At 32.7% G+C, this 10,336-nt stretch overlaps 1 long non-coding RNA gene across 2 annotated transcripts; it reads right to left on the bottom strand.

Moving 5' to 3' along the window:
• Positions 1-1,225: 1,225 nt before the first annotated feature.
• LOC139895794 (uncharacterized) lies at positions 1,226-4,187 on the bottom strand. 2 transcript variants are annotated; one of them, XR_011776018.1, is made up of 5 exons: positions 3,792-4,187; positions 3,063-3,385; positions 2,175-2,493; positions 1,887-2,065; positions 1,226-1,513 (listed from the first exon to the last, which is right to left on the bottom strand). It is a non-coding gene; the product is annotated as an uncharacterized lncRNA (long non-coding RNA). The 2 variants fall into 2 exon arrangements; XR_011776019.1 differs by having other exon boundaries at positions 1,898-2,065.
• Positions 4,188-10,336: the final 6,149 nt, after the last annotated feature.

Here is a 10,336-nt window from a genome sequence, read left to right as displayed (position 1 = left end):
CTTGTAATATAGTTTAAGCCAAATTGAGTTGGTTTGATTTCAAGTTTAATTTGGATTGACCCAGTTTGACTTGTAAGACCTATAATGTCTTTTTTGACATAGTTTGACTTGTAAACTGCTCAAAAGTTTAAGCTACAAACATCACCAGTTTAATAGTCAGCAAATGTCAAATGATAGTCAACCTATGTGAAATTAGTGAATTTTAGGTTAAAATGTGTTAATAGTGAACAAATGTCATTAATGAAATATATGTTATTCAGAAACTTGCCTCATATTTGTGTTTGTATGTAAGTCAGCTGCGCCATTGGAAGTCGGTACCATCCTAAATTCGGCATTGACCTTCATAAGACAAAAACAAAGCCAAAACTAATACAACTTATTAGATACCGCTTCATGACATACGGTGTAGAACTTAATAATCGAATTTCTTATTCAATAAAAACCAATAAAGCAAAGGATTCATGTACAATTTAAACACAAAGGAAAAGTCGTCCTTATCTTCTTGGCATCACATGCTGCAAATAACTATTTTTACTGAATGGGTCAATTGAGGTACCCTTAAAAAAACAACAATAGTGACAATAATGCTCCTTAGAACAGGATTTCAGCTACCCTGAATATCAACACGCTTCCTGCATAACAACTGCTGTAAACACATTTTTATATCAAATTCCAACATTCAGTAAGGCTACAATAGTGAAAACTCATGATCCTTATGTCAAGTCTCCTGTTATTCGAACATATGATTAAAAATGAACATACAACAACACCATATTATGATCGATAAAAATACACTACATGCAATTTTCATTGACATTACATCAAAACACCTGGTGTGTATTCAAAACGCCTCAAAATTGTGATTGACAAAAATACACTGATATATAATTCCATAACAATAAATCAGAACATATGAAACCTGAACATGACGCATCTTTTTGTATAATTATACCTGATTAAATTCATGGTTTCTTGTATACGGCTGAATCTCTGCAACTAAAAAACATTACTTTATATGATTAACATTATACATTAACAAAACAAAGTAAACACATAAGCAACAAATCTATAAATTTGATCAACAAACTGAAGATTACATTAGTAACAAACCCTAATAATATTTAATATTGAAGAATTAAAACATGTCAAAAAACACTTAACAATAAATCTAACAATTAGAACATATGAAACAACAAATGCAAAAAATCGGAAACAATTATATCGACATGTTTGTGTAACTTTACCTGATTGAACAAAAATTTCCAGTTTCAGGTAGAATCGATTATCGACATGTAATACCTTTAGATTTGAAACTGACGGAGAGAATTAGGGTTTACGTTTGAACGTCGCTACCATCGTCGATGACCGATGTTCTTTTCTCCATCACGCTTTGTTACAGGAGCTTGAAGCTTCCATTGTCGAAAACTGATCGAGTTTTTTCGTGAAGGGATTAGGGATCGATTCATGTCTGAATTTTTGGATGCCGAGTTAGTTAAACGAAGATTAAAATTACCTGCAATCGAATTATTCAAAACCTGAATCAATTTTATCAAACAGGTATGAGATGAGAAGAGAGATGTAGCGTATTTTTTCTGATCTGTAATGTGAATTTTGAAATTGAAATTTTAAAATGAGGTTTGTTTCTAAAACCCCTAATATCGCCCGCCCAACCCGCATGATTGATTTCGAATGAGGGTATTTTTGTCTGATTAGAGGCTAATGAAGGGCCTAATCACGTGAATTAGTGGTTTATCCATAATTAAGGGTTAAGATTGGATTAGTTTATGAATTTAGATGGCTAGAATTTAATATTGATGGGATTTGTCACTCCATTCTGATTTTATTTGAAGTATAAGAGAGATATATTTGACCAAATCATTGCTAACCTTACACGTACATATTATCAATCTCAACATTAAAAATTGTAAATGACTTTGGTTGAAGCCTCCATAACTTTTCCATGACAATTTTCTTCAAACTTGCATCACCTCTACAGATCCAAACAAAAAAACTACTACATAAACAAATCCATACACCCTTGTAAAAACTGCTAATCCACTTATATCTGTAAAGAATAAATACAAAACGATATAATAATACTCCGTACAAATTGAACCAATACAAACACAAAGATAGAAACTCAGAATCTAACAAAAGCAAAAAATCTTACTTACTTGATTTACTAATCATTTGTGTAGACGTAATTATGCGAGGTTCAAGTTCCGACTCTGCCTCAGTACGTTTCGACAACGAAATAATAACATGCACACTTACCCCCTCCTTCCAATATCAAACACTTGACGTGTTTCGGTCAACGGTAACCCGTTTATAACAATATCGGCATCCCAAAAAGCTTCTTGCAAATTAGTCAGAACTTTTTAACGGACATATTGGTGTATCAATCATATTTAAACAAAATCCATCTTTTAAGATCTCATCAGCATATAATATCCTATCACCTAATTATAATTGTTAATCCGTCAAATTTGCAACCTGCAAAATGCACAAATAAAAAAGTTTCCATGTAATTCTTTTTCAATTCACTAAGCTTCTAGGATCTAACCAGAAAGCAAATTCATATTAATAATCATAACCATATTCATTATAATTAACCAACAAACAAAATAGATTAAGTTGATGAATAAAAATCAGTCAAATACTTATATATACAGGTTCAAAAGAAACATTCATCTTATATCTATAGTTATATATAAGTTGATGAACTGTCATACGAATCAAATTCATGACCTCTTTTTTTTCTTTGATAAATAGCACAATTCTTGCCCAAATAGTATCCAATTAAAAATGTAAACATGAAAAACCTACACATCAACAACATCATGAGCAAAAAACATATGCATAACAATAAGATAGCCAAAAATCAACACACACAACCTCTATATTTTAAAAAGGCAAACATGGCAACATCAATCACTATATCTTATGAAATGTACACTACCATTTATAATTGTGAGAGTTGACTAATTCTGAAGAATGAAAGCTACAGGTGGCAACATCAACGACTATACTTATAAATTGTTAATTTGGGTTGTGTTCAATACCTAGATTAACCATGACCCAAGTGCATACAATATTCAAAATCGGACCGCCTGTCTGTCGCATCAATCAAGGCCCTTTTATAATGCCCTAAGTCTGCCATCTCATCCCTATGTAACTGCAACAAACCCCTTTGTCACACATGTCAAGAGGTTTAAAAGAATAACATATATAACTTATGATACTCATCAACAAAAATTAACTTGTACGCTTCCATAATTTTACCCCGCTTCTCACATAAGACGTGCTTTGCTGAATCGTAGCCACACCAAAACTACACACATAACGAACAGCAGATTACAAACTAATTGAAAATTCCAGATGCAACCTGAAAATAACACACAATGAGGGGACTATAATAAACTACAAATATACAACCAGCCCAAGACCTAAGAGGAAGAAAATAACAACAATCATCAACAAAATTAAAAATAATTATCGTTAGCAACAAAACATACAAACAACAAATCTAAAGTGAAGTAAATTCAACAAACAACCTGAAAAGAATTTAGGTATCACATCAAATTAGTAAACGTATCAAAATTGTTGTTCATAATCATCGACTGCATTTGATATTAGAAGATGAATCAGTGATTGTGTCTCTTAATTAATTAAACGATCAATCAAAAGAATCATAGCAAAACCAATTCGTTGGACTAAGCGATTAAAATTAAACAGAGATGAATCAAAACATACTAATCGATAAATTAGCATACAAAATAAAATTTGATTACCTGATTTCATAGATGTTAGGGTTCATTGTTAAACCATAATCATCATATCTCGCCATATTTCACTTGAACGCAATCATCGGAGTAGATGCTTGATTCGATTAACCGTTCAACGGTGAATCTACAAAATCAATTATTCAGAATTGAATTATACTGATTTTGCAGGAAACCCTACGGTTTTGTCATCGATTTTAGTCGACGATTTGAGGGAAAAAGTTTAGTAGGAACAAAACCCTAATTTTGATTTCTCCTCCAGCGTCGATGCATATATGTAAAAGAAATGAGATTTGATTTTGCAGCAGATCTTGAATGTTTGGAAATTAGTGAACGAATGTTTTCAGCGAGAGTGTATGATCGATGGATGGAAAAAACCCCTAATTTTTGTGTTACTACCCGTGTGTTTATCAGAAGTGAGGGTTAAGTTTGTCTGTTTAATTCCACAATTATGGATTGTCACGTGATTAAGGGTGATATTAGAAATGGATGGCTAGGATTAGAAGTGGTTAAATTATTAGATGGCTAGGATTTATTTTTAAAAGGATTTATCACTTAATTGTGTGTTTATTTTAATATATAGAGAGATATATATATATATATATATATATATATATATATATATATATATGTCATGCATGTGTGGATGCGGTTACTTACAAGTGAAAATTATGGCTTCACAAACTTCAATAGAGGTGGCAAGTCGAGTAACAAAATTAAAAGGTGGATGGGTTGAAACACTTGTATCACAGACCGATGTAACAACGGGTCACGTCTAATTGGGTTGATCCACACATTTGTATTTTTTTTATAATCTAACATATATATAAAATAGTTAATGTGTTGATTAGTGATATTGCTCTAAACATACATATTATTCGACGCAATATCACTTATATTTCATAGGTTTTCACCATCTACAAAGACATTCAATGAGCATTTCACGAGAAAAACGACAAAAGTGGACAAGAGCGTGAAGTTTGAAGAAACGATGATAAAACGATAGTTTTAACCAAATTTATATCAAGAAACGTTTATCCGAATGAAAGTACAAGATAAATGAAGAAAAGAGTTCAAATGGAAAGTGCCAAGTCAGTACACGTCAGTACGGGATCAACAAAGAACAAACGAAAAGAAAAGAAAAATGAAGAAAACTGTCGATTGTACTTACACGAACCGTGTAACACTACACGAAACGTGTAGCATTTTGGTCTTACGCGAATCGTGTAGCCTCTACACGAAACGCGTAATGTTAGGCCGAGTTTAATCATGGATCAGAAATGGGGCGGCTGCTTTTGAGATTAAAAACTATTCTTTTTCTTAGTGCTACAGCAAATAGGATGGCTTTTGACTCAACTACTACTTCTATTTCAATGATAAATAAGAAGACATCACATATCAAAGAGACAATTAATATACACACATACACATTACTGTCAATTATTAGCACTCTGTATTATTTTCATTTCAGTTTCAAAGTTCAAATATTAGGATTAGTTTCAAATATTAAGGGTGTACTGTTCGTGATTAAGGGTGTATTGTTCGCGTGAAGGGTGTTGTTATTTGTAATTTTCTACCGTTTGAAGTTAATGAAAGTGAAGATATTTTAGTAAGTTTACTCTGTTAAAATTATCGTTGTTATTATGTTTGCATATCTATATTTTTATGTTTACCCTAGTGTAATGAATAGCTAAATTTCCCTAGTGTTTGCTTAAATGTAGAGCCCCTAGTGAAATGGATTGTTATCAATTGTAAAAGTTAAAATGTAACTTTAGTATTTTTAATATTGAGCCTAGTTAAAAGAACCATTTTTATGTAATTAGGTATTTAACCCTTGCCACTTAATTTATTAAATTTAAAATAACGAAAGTTGTTTTTATTTACATAAATTAAGCTTCAACATTAAAAATGATCTAGACGAATTTATGGATAAGTTATTAACACCAATTTAGAAATAAACTTCGTTGGTTTGGGTAATATCAATAATTATATGACAGTGAAATTGTAAAAAGGGAAACCGTTACGATTTGGGTATTGGCGAAAGTCAAAACTAGGCTAGGTCTCAATTTAAATACTTAAGGAATAGTAGCTATCTAAAAAGAATCCGATGAAAATTAGATTTTATTTAGTTAGTCTTAACCTTATATTTATTCGAAAGAAAAATATAAAGTTTATTACTAAAACATTTTAAATAGGGCGTAAACTCAAAACAATCCATGGACCTAGGGGTGACACATTTAAGTAAACACTCCCATTTATCCCATTATTATTTCTTGTAAACGTATTATTATCATTATTTACGAATTATTATTTTAAAATATAAAAACAATACATAAAAACATTTAAATCCGTAACAGACTGTTTGTCACATCGTATAAGTCATACGCGAATCGTGTATGGTATACGCGAAACGCGTATGCCTGTAAATCAAACTGTACGATCAGAATCACACAATTCGCGTAGGTTTTAAATTATACGCGATACGCGTATAAATACGCGAAACGCGTAAGGTAATAACGCGGCTACAGTACCAGTTAGGGTAAAATTAGGGTTTTAATTATTTAATTATTTATATTTAGGTTATTACTATATAATTAATATTAGTTATTATAAAATACCTTAATACATGTTTTAACCTTATAATTAGTGTTAATTAAAAGTTTATAACTTATAATTAGTTTGTAATTAGTTAAATTACTATTCCTAATAATTTATATTAATATAATTAAAACTTGTCATTTAGTTAATTTAAATAAGTTTATATTATAATTACTCAAAACAAAATTCTAAACATATAGTTTTATTAAAAATTACTATTTTACTAATTACCATCTAGTAATATAATTAATGCATCATAATTAGCATAATTTCATTTAGTTCCTTTTTAAGTTATTTATTATAATCTTGTAATTTTATTTATGAAGAAATTAGTTAAGTTATTTTCTGTTACTGTTATATTATAAATTCCTAATCCAAAACCCCCTTTAATTAAGTTTGACATCAAAGACTATTAAAAACCATTAAACACTCCATCTCCCTGTGGAACGAATCGGATTTACCAACAAACTAAACTACACGGATAAGACTAGTTGCCTATATATGTGTGAAATCAACCTGAATTCAATAAAATACCACATATACAATAAATCAATTCGTGTAACAAAACAACTCAAATCCGTTCATAAATAAAGGTTACGATCCAGCACATCAACTTTTTGGCGCCGCTGCCGGGGAGTTGGCAGTTAAATAAATAGATAATTTTTCTGATTCGTAGTAGTAGTTGGATTTGTACGTGGACCGGGTTGTTGGATCACCAATTTTATTGGTCAATAGAAGGATCCTGCCCCTCTGCTGCATCTTTTGGCTATTCGAAACGTGGGAAAATCAGAAGGATAATCTGTTTGTTTAAAGGTTTTTATCATTGTTTTTATGTTATTCGATCCTCTCGAGGAAATTCATTTCCAAGAAAGTTCAAAGTTTTTGAATAAATCCTTTAGTTCTTTGTACAATTTCCCAAATTGTATGATCCGGTCAATCTTAAACTCATTAAACTTAATCCGGAACCTCAAAGAATTAATAAAAGGACAAAAACAACAAAAAGAAATAGGAAGTACTAGTAATTTTAAAACACCGAAAAACACTAAAAAAAGAGAAACAAATAGGTAACCCTAGATAAACCTTTAGTGAAGTGATCTCATAATAGAAATTAATGTATGAACTTACGTTCCTCCAACGCTGAATTAACTCCTTCACATCCTGAACCCGAAAGGAAATTCCACGAACGCTTAAGAGCTCAAGAAGTAGAATCTCTTGCTAAAAATTTAGAGTCACTTTCCTTAGAATCCGACTCTGAACCAATTATTCAACCAATCATAGAGCCGATTATTAAAGAAGAAGAAGAAATGGCTGATACAAATCAAACGATGGAAGCATTAATGAAGGCCACAAGAAAAGGTCAAGGCCACGCAATCATCCAACCCACGATGAGTGATGGCTTTGAAATAAAAGGTCAATTTTTACACATGGTGACTAATACATGTCAATTCGGTGGAGCCCCAAATGAGGATGCTAACGAGCATCTTCGTAAGTTTGTAAGCATTTGCAAGCTTTTCAAAATCAAAGATGTCACCGATGAAGTTGCATGTTTAAAAATCTTTCCATGGTCCTTAAAAGATGATGCAAGAGATTGGCTAGACTCATTACCAGAAGGTTATATTGAAAACTGGAATGATATGATGGATAAGTTTTTGTCAGAATTCTTTCCTGCTTCAAAAGCAGCAAAATTGCAAAGTGATATAAATCACTTTATGCAAAAGCCTAATGAAACTCTTTATGAAGCTTGGACCCGATTCAACAAAATGCTTAGGGTATGTCCTCAACACGGGTTGAATACATTCCAAAAGGTCCAAATATTCTATAAAGGAGTCAATCTGGCAACTAGAAAAGATATAGATGTTGCAGCCGGAGGTTCGATCATGAAGAAAACACCTGAAGACGCTCACACAATCATTGCTGATTTAGCTTCCCATTCTCATAATTGGCATCAAGAAATAGAATTTTCTAGATCATCAAATGTTGCTAGTATTGAAAGCAATGATGAAATTTCTTCTTTAAAAGTTCAAATAGCAAATCAAGCAAGGCAAATCGAGAAAGCAACCAAGGAAATGCATGCTATCAGAGTAGGATGTGAACTATGCCAAGGTCCCCATCTTACTAGAGATTGTGATCAAAGTACAATGGAAGAGCAAGCAAATTTCTTAGGTTACTTACGAAAAGGTGAAATGAACTTCAGTGATTTTCCAGCTATAGAAGCAAACAACCGAAAATATCCTCCTATAAACAGCTATCAAGTAGGAGGACCTTCAGGATCAAATAATAATAACTATCAAAATAATAATAACTATCAAGGAGGAAATCCAGGTTACCAAAATAACCGGAATTTCCCAAATCAAAATCAAAGAAATCCGCCACCAGGCTATAATAACCGAAATCAACCTCAACGAAATTATCAAAATAATTTCCAACACAATCAACCACAACCACTAGCACTTATGCAACCACAACCATTAGCAATTATGTAACCTCAACCTGAGAGGAAATCTGGTTTAGAAGATCTCTTAAGAGATTTTATGGTTAAGCACGAGCAAAATGCAGAGCTCCAAACTCAGCAAATCCGAAATCAACAAGCCACAATACAAAACTTAGAAAGGAATGTTGGAAGGATATCACAGTTACTATCAGAGAGACCACCAGGTACTCTCCCCTCAAATACTCAAGTGAATCCCAACAACCCCCAAACAAGGAACGAGCATGTAAATGCTATAACTACTAGAAGTGGTTTAACTACTAAACCGGAGACTCTTAAGTCCCCGGAAGTTCCTTTATGTCCTTCTGTTTTACAAATTCCGGTTGATGAAAATGAGCAAGTTGACAAAGAACAAGAGAAAGATGATCCACCTGAGGTCATACCAAAGAAAAGTGAAGAACCAACAGTAAAGGTGCATAAGGAACCTATTCCATACCCAAAAGCATTAAAAAAAGACAGACTCGCAAGGCGATATGAGAAATTTGCGGACATGATTAAGCAAATTAGCATTAACATGCCACTCGCGGAGGTTCTTAGGGATATGCCCAATTACGGGAAGTTTTTAAAGGATCTCATATCCTCGAAGGGTAAATACCACGACATTTCTGCCACATTCCTCCATGAGGAATGTTCGGCCATCTTAAAGAAACAAAATGTACCTCCAAAATTAGGAGACCCTGGTAGTTTTATCATACCATGTATGATGGGTGATTCGGTAGTTTACGACGCACTAGCCGACCTAGGTGCAAGTGTTAACTTAATGCCTTACTCGTTATATTTAAAACTTGACTTAGGAGACTTAAAACCGACCCGAATGGGTATTCGATTAGCAAACCAATCATTTGATACTCCAATAGGTATAGCCGAGGATATACTTGTAAAAGTTGGCTCACTTATCTTTCCCGTCGACTTCGTTATTCTAGAAATGCAAGAGGACACAAAAGTTCCTATCATTTTAGGACGTCCTTTCCTAAACACTGCAGATGCTATCATTAATGTCCAAAAAGAACAATTGAGTCTAGGTGTGGGAAACGAGAGAATAATTTGTCACATTGACAAAGCCATGAAAAGACCCACTTCTACCGATGACTCTTGTTTTCAAATTGATGTTATAGATCTTTGTGTCGAGAATGAATTGAAGGAGCTACTTGAAATTGATATCTCGGGGTTAGCCCCGGTAAGTGAGAATGAATACTTCAATATTGATAAAGATTTTGATGAGTTGATGAAGGTGGTCACGGATGACGAGACCATAATAGAAGAAATTTCCATAGAAGAGGAATCGTTTGAGGAAATCAAAAATGAAGATAGATTTCGTATAAAAAATTCCTTAGAAGAACCACCCGTAATAGAGCTTAAAGAGCTACCCAAACACTTGGAGTATGCTTATCTCGAAGGTACATCTAAATTACCAGTAATTATTGCTTCACATCTTTCAGATAATGAGAAGGATAAGCTAATTTCTGTA

This window comes from Rutidosis leptorrhynchoides, chromosome 3, assembly GCF_046630445.1.
Source record: "Rutidosis leptorrhynchoides isolate AG116_Rl617_1_P2 chromosome 3, CSIRO_AGI_Rlap_v1, whole genome shotgun sequence".
NCBI classification, from domain to species: Eukaryota; Viridiplantae; Streptophyta; class Magnoliopsida; order Asterales; family Asteraceae; genus Rutidosis; species Rutidosis leptorrhynchoides.
This window is presented reverse-complemented; position numbering and strand designations above follow the sequence as displayed.